A 13572-nucleotide genomic window follows, 5' to 3' on the forward strand; every position below is an offset into this window, starting at 1 on the left:
TTTAAATTGCTAAGTATTAAAATTTAATGAAATGAAAATGTAATGGACCTTTATATACAGTACAGCAATAAAAAAAAAAGTCCAAGAAAAAGAAATTAAATTTACTTTTCGAAAAGCACGTTATAGCTCGCACTACAAAAGTTATTAATATGCCATCGTGACCGCATGTTATATTTCAGGTATTTTTATGCTTTTTCCTATATATTGGAAAGAATCTAATTGCTTGTTGAATGTCAGTATCACAGTTCAACCAATTTCTGGTTTGAATCGTCATATTTTTCCAATTCAGTTATGTTTATTGCAATGTTTGTCGTTGGACGCAAGAGATTCGAGTAAATAGCTGAAAATTAAATACATGTTTAAAAAAAAAACGTATAAACAGGTTCCACCGAGATTTGAACTCGGATTACTGGATTCAAAGTCCAGAGTGCTAACCATTACACCATGGAACCATGTGTGCGATTTTTACTGAAAATCGTATAGTTTCTTCCCCTGACACTGCAGTTTTCCCATTGGTTCACTGTTTGCTCACAGCTGAGTAATTGGTGTTGTTCTTATAGTAGACAACCCTATCTACATTTGTTGGGTACGTATGTTTTGTATTGATTAAACCAGTTTTACGTAGTCACCTTTTTATGAAATAAATTTGAACACAAAACTGTTTGGAAGTTTTGCGCAGTTTCGTAATTTATTATTGATGTTTTATATTTCGGGAAATAATCTTTTTATATGTATTCATTGGAACTTATTTCTTATTTTTAGTGGTAGAATATATTTCCATTTGTTCGGTGAAATTCTGAACCACCAAAAATAATAAATTATAGATATTCACATTTTATTTATTTATTTATTTTTGCTTTTCGTAATCGAAAAGTTTCTAATCGAAACATAAAAATGTTTCGATTACAAACTAATAACTAATTTATGTGCGAAATATTTAAGACTTACAACTAATTACTTTGTTAATAATTAAACTTGAGTCATGTTTAGCCAATAAGCCTACATTCAAATGTCATAATGGCATAATGATAATAATAATAGTCTGTTATATGTTCGTTCCATTTTCACCAGATATGGCGCACCCTATCTAGTTAAGAACCCCTACCATGGAAGTTATCTTAATTATACCATGGTATCCACTGACGTTTGGGCCGTGAAAGGCCACATTGCCATGAGTCTGTTGTTGTTGTTGCAATAAAGATTTCCTTTAAAAAATAATAGTAATAAAATCCCGATAGAGTGATCGAGAATGTAATAATGAAAACCTTGGTGCATAATTTTCTATGCAGAAATTGTGTTTTCAGATAAAAGATTTTGACATATGAAACGATTACGAGTAAGTGCAGCATTTTGTATTCGTCCCTGCAGATAAATTGAGAAGTCGGATCGTTGAACTCTTTGCCCACAGTATTAAGTTACTCTATGTACCGACAGGCACACTCACCCGGGCCACCCCAACCCAAGCCTCGTGAGTAGCAAAGTTGGTAGTAGTAGTAGTAGTAATGGAGGAACGTGATTCAAGAAAGCAAGCGTATGAGTTTATGTAGTATCAGCCAAAAAAAAAAAAAAAAAAAAATTTATTCGCTCTAAAATCATCCATTCGCTCTAAAAGTTTGTTCACTTCTTCCTTGAATTTATTTAAGCTATCAACTTCCACAACAACAGATGGAAGTTTGTTTCAGCAATCAATTTCACCATATCTGTTCTACAACTGTCTTTCCTCAATTTGAATTTATTCTCTCTGAGACGATTATTCTGAGCAAGAGAAAGAATCCCATCAGCAATGAGCATGCTCAAACCATTCAAGGCTTTATACACTTCACTCAGATCATCTCGCAGGTGCCTAGTCTCCAGCCGCTGCATTTTGAAGAACATAAGCCTTTCTTGGTAAGAGGACCCCTTCGTTCCCCTCACCAATCTTCTTGCCCTTCTCTGAACTCATTCTAGCAACTCTACATCCTTTCTAAAATGAGGCCCCAAGACTTGTCCGCAGTACTCAAAATGTGGCCTAACCATTGCTATTTTTTTGGCAAAGGGATAATCACCTCCTTTTCCTTACTAGCAAAATCCCTATATATCATTGACAAAACCCCATGACCTACCCTGGCAGCCTGTCTGCATTGCTCAGAAAACTTCATATCTGACTGCACAATTACTCCCAGATCTTTTTAATTTTCTACCACCCTAAGTGTAGTGCCACACAGTTGGTACGTTTCTCTGGGGTTACTTCTACCCATGTGCAGTACTTTGCATTTGTCAAGGTTAAACTTCAGTTGCCACTTCTTAGCCCATCTGCCCAAATTATCTAGATCCTGTTGCAGTAGCACACTGCCATTACTGTCATTAACAACCCTGCCAACCTTTGTACCATTTTCAAACTTCGACACTAAGCCTGATATACCTTCATCAATATCATTGATAAATATACAAAGGTAGGATCGCCGTTCTCCACACACCGGATGGAAAAGATCTGAGTTCGTCTCGTCAATGATATGAGAAATTTTTGCAGATCTTTTTCACAACCTGGCTGAGTTAGTCAGTTTCAGACGAGGGTAGCATTGTTTTTCTCCCGGAAACTCGGGTTTTTCATCCAGCAAACAGAAAATCGACCTCTGAACACATGCAATTTACAGACAATACAAACAGAGTAATATGGCCATAGTCGCTGATGCTCCTAAAACCCTACTACAACAACATACAACTTAACCCCCCTCAAAAAAAAAAAAAAAAAAACATGATGAGAACTTAAAAAGCTTTTCCATTAGCCTCTATTATTTTAATTAACAATCCACTTTTATTAAAATTTACAAACAAATAAAGAAATATAATTAATGTACAGGAAAGGCCATCAAAGCGAAAGATAGCTTCAAAATTCTTAGATGCAATTACTAAGTACAGTTAGGTAAGACTGAAATGCATTAACAGCATGACTAAAATGCAGTTTCAGAATAGTGCATAACACGTATTTGTCCTACTTCGCTTCTGGTCTTGCCTAGTGGCTTCAATTGCTCGCATTAGCTATGATCGAGAGAAATATTACAGGCGCTTCAAGGTCACTCGCTAGCCGTCCTCCTCTCTTTCACTCCTTTCACCCCCATAATTCGCTGTGCCAGCTGCTGTAATAAATTTGTTCTATTGACTTGTTTCGTATTCCATATTTTAGGAAATCTTTTTGCTGAAGTTCCACTGCATAGTAACACATTTTTTCCAGTCATCGACAGTTATATGTTACTGAATGTTCTCCAATAAATTTCGCGCATCTTTTATTTGGAAAGTTTTGTTTTTCCTGAAACTTCTCTCTTCACCTTGAGCGGTACTGATAGTGATACTGATGAAGCCGTACTTCCTCATGCCCCATTTCCCTTGCAATTTCATCGACTTCATATATTTTATATCTTTTTATCTGTTGCCTGACTACAGATAGAGTGTGCGCAGGTTTGTGTACAATACTTTTACTACGCAGCCATGCTACAATTTCTGCTTTTCCTGAATTACCGGTCGGGATTTTTTCTTAAATTCAATCAACAAATTATTGATTAAATTTTTCTCAAAAACTCTTGCGGCAACTATTTCCATTAAAATCCATTGGCGATGTCTTGATGATTATGTATTACCAGCGGTGACCTTTGATGACGTTAGATGTAAATCTAATTTGAGAAATCTATTCATCTGATGCAATCTAGCAAAGGGAGTTCTGTACATTGGAGTGTATCTTCCATTGTCTCACGTTGATGCTGGAGGAATAAATTATTTTAGTGATTAATTTAGCCAGAAGGGCAATGTTAGCTTCTTTGATGCGAAGCTCCAAATTACATTGGATCGCAGAGTATCTTGCTAGTGGCTATAAAGGTAAAAATGAGATTCTAATTTAACGTTCAGTTTTATAATTTAACTTTCATATTCATTAGTGTTCCAATACATTTGATAACATGGTGTATTTTACTTCTTTTTGTTCCTTAATAATATCATTGAAACGGCTGTCACGGTTGAGAGACATCGCAGGGCCGTCAAAAAGAAGTGACAGATTTTTGTAGCAAAGGTATTGCGTCAGATAACGCTTCTATTGCATCAGACAGTAATTGTAAGGTATTGCATCAGCCGTTTCTATATATACGTCATTGGTCCAAGAGGCTATCGATATTAGTTTGTTATGGGGCATTGATGCATTTAAATTTCCCTTTCACGCGTACAGTGATTTTTTTTTCAAAATAAATCTATCGCTACAACGGGCGGTTCAGTCAGCGTTTATTGGGGACACATTTATTGCATCTATCATTTTCGAGATTAAATTACCAAATGTGTAAAATAAATACTGTAAATACAAATGAGTGTCTTACTGCGATTTTTTAATAAAAAAGTTACTGTCAAAATGTGCCAAGTGCTGGTAATTGGCCCTACCCAAAAATGCTAATAATATTCCACGATAGGCTAAGTCTGTAAGCTGTAAGAAAGAAGATATACGCTCTGCTACAAAAAAACTGCATCACCTTTTAAAAGTAACATTTGTAGTGAAACGTATAGGATATTGTTTGATCACAGTCATTTTGTTTGTCGCAAAGCAAAGGTATTGCGTCAGATAACGCTTCTATTGCATCAGACAGTAATTGCAAGGTATTGCATCAGCCGTTTCTATAAATACGTCATTGGAAGGGTATATACTCTCATTAGTATCCTGTTTTGCGTAGGTATAAGCATGGCTCCGTACATTCAGTTGACACCAAGAAAAAAAAAAAATTTCTGTTGCTCTGTTCCAGGAAGGGCTTTCTACGCGTGTGCCACCAGTCAACAGTATCTTGGGTGCCGAAATTAAAGCGTAAAACCAGTGATGTGAAGAGAAGATCTGGATTAGGCCGTAAGAGAGTGACTACGCCTTTCCAAGATCGATATTTGAAATGACTATGCGTTATCTAAAACTGCACTTTGAGATGGCCTCTGGCATTGAAACAAGCGCACGAACTATCCAAAGACAGCTTTCGGAATGTGGTCTGCATGCCTATCGGCCCAAGAAGAAGCCTTCGTTGACCCAACAAATGAGGAAGAAGAGACTTGCTTGGGCTAAAACGCATGTTTCATGGACAAAAGCAATGGCACACCGTCATCTTTTCTGACGAATCAAAATTCAACCCGCATGTGTGGACATGTGTTGTGTTTTATGCAAGGCAGCCACTAAACGTTAGTTCATCTCCTCCATGGTCCTCTGTGATGATATACAAGACTCTGTACAATGGCCAGAAATGGCCCCCGTATTTTTTAATAGGCTAAATCTGCAAGCTATAAAAAAAGAACTTAACGTGTTTCTAGAATGTATTTTTTTTTTTTTGTTTTTCTGTTTTGTTTTCTTTATAGTCGTGATGATCGGCATATCAACTCTAAACCTCAGTACTGCGTGCCATAAACAACTCTGGTCAAATGGTAAAACTGTGCAAAATAAACCAGATGGAAAGTTTTTTTTTAATCAAAAAACTCCCCATCTAGTTCATTTTGCACTAAACCAGAGAGCAACCATAACACAGTCAATATCTGTAGCCTCCACTACTGTGAAAAATATCTAATTATTGATAATATCCTTCATAATAAAACCGTTTCTGTCTTAAGAATAAAATTAATAACTTCCGGAGTTTGAGTAAAGTCCTGAACTGCACTAAATTTCGCATGGTGTGTAAGAATTTATTTTTGCTTGAAGAACTATATTAGGTAAATTACGCTATGGCTATTTCACAGCCGTTAGAAATTTAGTTATTGTCAAAATTTGCGATGTCCTGATATTTGTCTTTATCACAGTCAATAGCCTGTTATTTGCGTACGACAATATTGGCTTTTTTAAACACTGAGACGCTCCGAAAACCAACTTGTCCTAATTTCTCCTCTTTGAAACCCCATAATCTATAATCAATCAAATTCTCTGAGCTCATGATCGCATGGGTCGTGTATTTGTAAATTACACCTCGGCATTCTGCACCTTCATTTCTACCTTTATGCTAACCTGCTGCCTTCAATGGCTCAATGTTTCAATATACTGCTATTATAATGTGTGTTAAGCACCAAGTCAGCCAAGGCTATGAGGCGTCAATGCATTGTTATTTTTTGCATCTATCCTCTGGTCGGTTTGCCTTTTTTTCTGGCCCTTATGATATTCGTAGTTCGTAAAATCGCCGTCTTCCCACAGATTGAGGAAAAAACCTCAGTTCGAATCCCTCGATGACATGAGGAATTTTTATGGGCCTTTGTGACAACATTGTCGAGTTAGTCGGTCTCAGGCGAGTAGCATGGCTTTCACTCAAAGAAACTCGGGTTTTTTTGCCCAACAATTAGAAAATCGAGCACAGTACACACGCAGTTTATGGACAAAATATGACGCATTGCGCTTTAGTTGCTGATCTGTATCAAACCCTACAACAAACAAACAAACAGCTGATGGAAAAGCCTAATTTTCCCGAAGATCAAACCATACAATCCATCTCCCGAGACCGAGTATGGAATGAAAATTTTCGTCCCCTTGGATACGATTCCTCCACATTTCTAATTGGTACGCCGCCTATACAGGCTCACTAAATAATAAGGCTTTCCTTTTTTCAGTGGTCTTCTAATTTGCCAAAAAGAAAAAAAAAATGAAATGTAACACGATTTCACTAAACCTAAACTGCCCAGGGTGTGTTTGCATCTCCAGTTTTAAAGTGTTTATTGTTTACCATTGCGCCATTGCTGATTACTTACATACATTTTGATCTGTTCATTCTTCTTTTAGCACATGCACAACACACACAAACTCATAGAACTTTCGATATTAATCGAAGAAGATAACACGTTAACAGGATGCTTAATAGGAAATTCAATGTGAAGGGTTCCATGGTGTAATGGTTATCACTCTGGACTTTGAATCCAGTAATCCGAGTTCAAGTCTCGGTGGAACCTGTTAACGAAGTTTTTTATTCTTTCTCTTCTGTTTCATTGCAAGCTATTTTTTTTCCATCTTAATAGGACCAGATGACCAGAGATTCTAATAATTTCTTTGTATCACTGTCTCTTTTCCTTTCTAGAAAGTGAATACAGGAATTTGAAATTGAGTGCTTGACAGTTACGAAAATTACCATGTTTGGGTTGGCAGATAACTCCTCAGAATATCCAGCATAGGTTTGCTGGATAATTTCATTTCTGTAAAAATGGAATACACACGAAGTTAGTTCTGCCCAAAAAAGAAAAGTTGTCATATGGATCTGTCCAGAAATTGAAATTTCATTGAAACAGTTGAACCCTTATTATTCTGGCAACTTTAAACTTTGAATATTTATAATTATTAGCAGATATCATACGTGGTTATATTGACAGTCCACGTGATTTGTTATTGCGTAATTTAATATGCGTAAGCCCAAAGTTTTTCATTTTACAGTCACTAAGACAGGTATGAAACAAACAGTAAAACTAGATTTTTCTACTGAAAATATTTGAATAAATCTCAGGCTTGTACAAACTGGTAGAATTATATATGTAGTAAAAAGAAAATCACGATTCCATTCAGGTAGAATTAGTTAAATGAATGACAAATTGAATAAAACATAACTATAGTGAGTTCTGTAAATTTGAGAATTGAACAACCCGCAATTCTTTAAAATCCGAAAATATTTAAAAAGCAATCCAGAACTCATATCAATAATCATATTCCTCTTTAATCGGTCTGCAAAAAGTGGCATTTCTTTCTTTAGAATACTTACAGGACTACCTTGTCCTTTAATCTATTTTTGCAACCAAGCAGGATCTAAACTCAAAGGCAATGCAATAGTCTTAATTCTTTCAGTAGAACAAACTTGTGCTTGCAACCAATTGGCACGGTATTACACTACTTTCAATAAGATGGTCTTCCCAGAGGTTAATTGTCCATTTCTTTAAAATGTGAGACCACTATGGCAATATGTTTCAGGACTAACTGGTCCATCATCAGATAGGAAATGGGCTCTAGTGGCAACACGCAGATAACACGATTGTAAAGTAGTCGTTCAATGCGAGTTGCCATCCTGAATACGAAATCAGTTTTTCAAAGTTGTATTATAGTTAAAGCTGTAGGTTGAAAGTGGTGCATTAGCAAGAAAACTCGTTACAAAGACAAGTGTGTTCTGTTATGAGAATTAAGATTTAATTGCATTAATCATGCAGTTTAAATCCTGCTTGTCAAAAAAAAAAACAGATGAAAGGGCATTACAATGTATATTAAGCAATAATAATCAATTCAGTCCTAGAGTGCTTGATTTTAAAGTGTTTTTTGTAATTATTGGCCACTTTTAGGAATTTTGTTAGCGATTCTACGAGGTAAGATTAGCTTTCGAATCCAGCGATGGGAGTTCAAGTCTCGGAGAAACCCCACAACCCATATACACACATTTTTGTTGAATAACTAATTTCAGCCTTTTGACGTAGATGCCAATCAAAATATCTGTGTGTGCGTGCGAGTGAGCATGCTGCTTTGTACAGATAAACGTTCAACTTAATATGATTTTCTCTTTCATCAATATGAAAATCTGCAGCCGATTGCTGTTAAATTGAAAAATTCTTGAGAGATCACTGATTACTTTTCTTTTTTTCCTTAATGCATGAGATAAATCAATGAAGTCAAACTTTTTCCAATTAGATAAGAGTAAATTACAGTTGACCCTTGGCGAAGAACAAATACGCTAGTGGTAATTACCTTCAAAATTTTCATTAGAATGTCGATCTACTCATTCTTCTTTGCTGCGCGTGCAAAACGCACACGACTTTGCCAAATCTGTTGAAAATTACCACTTTACGGGTTGCTTTTAACAGAGTTGGTTCCATGCTTTTTTGGTTACGACTATGGATCATTCTTTTTCTCCGATGAATTAGACCAGATAGTCCATCCTAATAGATGCCGATGATCATAGTCTAATAAAAGTTAATATTTTTTTTTTCATAAATATCTTTATTGCATGATCACGAATTACAGTTTGTAACTCAATGGATAGCACTAACGTCCACAATGACTGGTTATTTCTGCAATAATCTGTTGTCTTCTTGTAATTGTACGTTACCTCGTTATTTCCATGGCAATCAATGTTTTGAGGAAGGAAAATAATCTTTCCCACACCTTTCAGCCACATAAATATTCTGATTTATAGTAATAAAACTGCAAAACTTACTCCTACAGCTTGGAGTAAGGTTAACTGAATTAACAACAAATTTTAAGTGTTAAAACGTGTTAATATTGATAATATATTAATGTTTTATTGTTGGTAATTATCAATGTGTAAGGATTGGAAATACTCATTATAAATTCCATGTGTTTTGTGGCTTGCCCGCTCATAAATAATTTCAAACTTAAAAAATCTCATAAATTTTAGAAAATTGTCAACTAATTATTTCTCAGAATTTTGAAGTTTTATTTTTATACTAGAAATAAACTTTGAACCTATTTTTGCTAAAATATAAAAATAAATCTTAATAAATTATTATATTTTCGCAAAATTAGTTTTATAATTATTATCCTTGAGAATACGTGTTTTCATGCTGTGGAGATTGCGCTGTAACGCTTACTATCACAAGTGATTTATTTATAAATCAAAAAAATTTGGATATCTTCTTGCACAACGCACAGTCGTAATGATTTATTAGTTTATTACTATATGATCAAAATAGGTTTTCATCATCGTTTTTTTCCTCTTAACTGTAGGAGGGGGGAAAGAAACATTACTGCAATTTTATATATTAATAAAATAGTATTTTATTTATTATTATTCGTTTGTTTTATATTTTTATTGTAAAACGCAGCCAAGCTAATAATTTTCCTTTACTACTCGGACTGAAGTGTGAATTCCCATATGCCCTGTACAACTGTTCCACTTGGGTCAAATGTACTGTCCACTGTTCGAAATCCATATTTAAACGAGTGGTGATTAATCACAAAATTTCTTTAAAAACAGTCTGTTCTATTTATTGTTTGAATTTCTTGTGCATAAAGCACGGAACTTTTAGTAATTAGTTCGCATCCATTGTATGTTTTGTGATTCCATTTCGGAACACCGGTTCCATTCTGGACTTTGAATAACACTCTGGACTTTGAATCCAGCAATCCGAGTTCGAATCTCGGTGGAACCTATGTAATTACTAATTTTTTATCTCCTATATTCGTGAACAGACTCTAATGAAAAATTTATGTTACTTTGTGTATAGGCCGTGGATGATTTTTGTTTAATTCGTTTTATTAAACGTATTAAAATGTTCCTGTTTTAAATTTATTTATTTTTATAGAAATTCCAAAGCGTTTCTGTAAGTTTGGTTTTAAATTATTTCCACAACACTTATTCTAGCGTTAACTTACCAGAAATACAAATTTTGATGACATTGTTAATGATTTTCCTAACAGAAAATGCCGATTAAAAAAAATTATCTTAAAAATTAGATTGAAAAATTTTATTTTTGAAATAAAACCTTTAAATTCTATGTGCATTATGCATGTATATTTTGTTAATCAATGGCGATTACGTCGGAGATGCATTTATTATTCACAGTGTTCAATATGTCTAGTACAAGTTCAGAGAAGTTTTTGAAAAAATTTCTCTGAACCCACTCAGTGGCGTAATTTTTTGTTTGGAGAGGAAAAACTTTATTGAAACTTTACACAGAAAACTTTATTTATATACTGTAATTAGTTTCGTATGTTAGCGGCTGGTGTGCCGTTTTGAACAAGCAGTTCCAATGTATAATGGTTAGCACTCTGGACGTTGAATCTAGCAAGTGGCGTAACCAGAAAATACACTCGGGGGGAGGGGGCTGCATATCCAGAGAAAAATTGTACGTAGGCTTTTACTAGTCCTTAAATTTCCGCTATACGTTTGTATTCGAACACAAAAGAAAAAAGCCTTTTATACTCAATAAAATACTAAGTGGGTGTTAGAAACATAAACTAGTTATATATTTACATTTAAACGCCTTTTCTTTCTTCGGGATTGATGATTACGTCATAATAAATATTCAAAAGAACTAATCCCTCCAGCCTTTCCTCCCCCGTACGGTTTCTTAACAAAGCTCGAAAGTTTCCTTCATTGTAGTTTACAGCTTCTGATAAGTTAATGGCCCACTGTCTAGATGACCTCTTAACGATATGCCTTGCTTTCCACAAAGTAGAATCGTTTTAATTATTGGCACCAATCTTTTCCGATTTTCCATTCGTTCTTCGTATTTTGCTTTCTCCAGCAATTCTTGTACGAATAAACGTTTGCCACTAAGAACTTGGTGTAAATCATTAGCTTGACGTAAGGATATCCTATGATAATGCGTAGTAGTATGCAAGTTAAAATCTCTAGTGGCATGTTTCTAATTATTATACCCAGTTTACACTAAACGTCCAACATGTTGAGTCTGATTATGACCTACATATTTACAAAAGCACGGATTATAAATTTTTACAGAAACACAAATTGGACCCTTACAGGACGCGGAGCTCGATCTCTGCGTACAGTAAGGGACATAGTTGAACTTTTGTTTATGCGGTGTTCTCAAATAGTAATTAAATTGAAATTGGAATAGTGTTTTGAAATATGAAAAATAGTAGTACAAATTAAAAATATCAGAGTAGAGTATAAAGGCTCGGAGGGGGCTGCAGCCCCATCAGCCCCATACTGGTTACGCCACTGAGAAATTTTTACAAAAATTTCTCTGAAAAAATTTTTGTTTGGAGAGGAAAAACTTTATTGAAACTTCACGCAGAAAACTTTATTTATATAATTAGTTTCGTACGTTAGCGACTGATGTTCCATTTTGAGCGAGCGGTTCCATGGTGTAATGGTTAGCACTCTGGACTCTGAATCCAGCGATCCGAGTTCAAATCTCGGTGGAACCTCAATTTTTCCCTTACTTCGTGTTTTTAAAACTGTTGCGTTCGTTTTTTTTTTTTTTTTTTTTTGATTTATTAACATAATTGAAACAGCTATACTGATCGTACGCATCTTACTACAAATAAATTGTAATAATACTTCTTGATAATCTAAGTCTGCAATCTATAAGAAGATGACGTATATGCTGCTGTGAGGAACTCGTTTATTTTTAATTTGTTGCGCTCTTTTGTTTACACATTTATAGCCGTGATGGTGGTCAAACAACTGCAAAAATCAGTACTGCTGGTGCCATAAATTACTCCAGATGACCAAACGGTAAAAGTTTCACTCTTATTCAGAGTGATGGAGAAAGTTTTACTCCCATTCTTTACCAATTTTTTTTGTATCAAAAAACCTCTTCATCTAGTGCATTATGCGCTAAAACAAACTATAATATAGTCAATACATCTATCCTCCACTACTGTGAAAAATAGTTAAAGTTTTTTTAAACCCTCTCCTGTATTAAGCATAACGTTAAGACCACATACACTTGAGAAGAAACCATCTTAATCCCAAACTGAGCTAGCTAACGCGTAGTAGTCTGCAGGTATTTATTTTTTGTTGATGAATTAGATTCCACAGCTACTTTATTACACGCATGGTCTCATATTGCATTTCATTTATTACTATTCTTTAATTTTAATTTTTTAAGTGGAACTCCACCATGCTATTAATGTTCCTTTACTACTATGTCTGAATTCCGAATTTCCATATGCTTTTTACAGCTATTCCACTTTCGTTAGATGTTCTATCCTCTGTTCGAAATCGAGATTTAAGCGAGTGGTCATTAATCACAAAATTACTTTAGAACAATTTATTCTATGTATTGTGTATGCTGCTTATGCACAAAGCCCGAAACTTTTCGTAATTAATTAGTATCCTTGATATGTTTTATAATTCGATTTAGTAACAGTGGTTCCATGGTGTAATGGTTAGCACTCTGGACTTTGAATCCAGTAATCCGAGTTCAAATCTCGGTGGGACCTGACTGTTAACTTTTATTTTTGTTGATTTCAAGCATCTATCCCAATTTCATAATTAACTGATTCTGATTATCGCATATTGCCAAAAAAAAATTAAATATTGCTTCAAAAATAAATTTTAAATTTTAAATTTTTTAAGCATTTCTCTGCATATCTGACCAAAATATCCTTGTCGATCTAGATCGACCATTTGCGATCCTCTAGTCAAACCAGTGTTCTACTTACAAGCAGAACACACGTTTGACCGAATAGAACACAGTTTTTCAATTCGGTTCTTTTTACTCTTATTATCAGGGTCTTTTAACTGATGACCAACTTTTTCTAACTATAACTTGTATAACTTGAATATTCACACATTCAAGTTACAGAATATCCACGTTAATACCTTCTGATGTTATGAAGGGAACAAGTCTAAAATACTAGATATTCAACACTGTGAATAATAAATATATCCTCGAGTTAATGAAATAATCACATTTATCCAATCTGCATTGAAAAATAGAAATATTGCACACTTTGAACTGCTCAAAGTGTGCAATATTTACTCCATCATTCTAGTAAAAACGTAAACACCTACCCATGCCAGCGATAGAGTATAAAGTCCTTACACGATGTCAGAAGATATGAACTTGGGTATTCTATAACTTCAATCTGACTATGAATATGTGACATTTGAATTTTCAATTTAAAATTGTTTCAAGAAACAACTG

The 13572-nt window shown here is 34.6% G+C and overlaps 4 non-coding genes across 4 annotated transcripts; 3 read left to right on the forward strand and 1 right to left on the reverse strand.

Annotated features, from left to right (window-relative positions):
* Positions 1-380: 380 nt before the first annotated feature.
* Positions 381-452, reverse strand: TRNAQ-UUG (transfer RNA glutamine (anticodon UUG)). The gene has a single exon. It is a non-coding gene; the product is annotated as a tRNA-Gln (tRNA).
* A 6388-nt stretch (positions 453-6840) lies between these two features.
* Positions 6841-6912, forward strand: TRNAQ-UUG (transfer RNA glutamine (anticodon UUG)). Its single transcript has one exon. It is a non-coding gene; the product is annotated as a tRNA-Gln (tRNA).
* Positions 6913-11773: 4861 nt separating this feature from the next.
* TRNAQ-CUG (transfer RNA glutamine (anticodon CUG)) lies at positions 11774-11845 on the forward strand. Its single transcript has one exon. It is a non-coding gene; the product is annotated as a tRNA-Gln (tRNA).
* Positions 11846-12793: 948 nt separating this feature from the next.
* Positions 12794-12865, forward strand: TRNAQ-UUG (transfer RNA glutamine (anticodon UUG)). Its single transcript has one exon. It is a non-coding gene; the product is annotated as a tRNA-Gln (tRNA).
* Positions 12866-13572: the final 707 nt, after the last annotated feature.

This window comes from Mastigoproctus giganteus, chromosome 9 (assembly GCF_048544385.1).
Source record: "Mastigoproctus giganteus isolate SK-2022 chromosome 9, ASM4854438v1, whole genome shotgun sequence".
NCBI lineage: Eukaryota > Metazoa > Arthropoda > Arachnida > Uropygi > Thelyphonidae > Mastigoproctus > Mastigoproctus giganteus.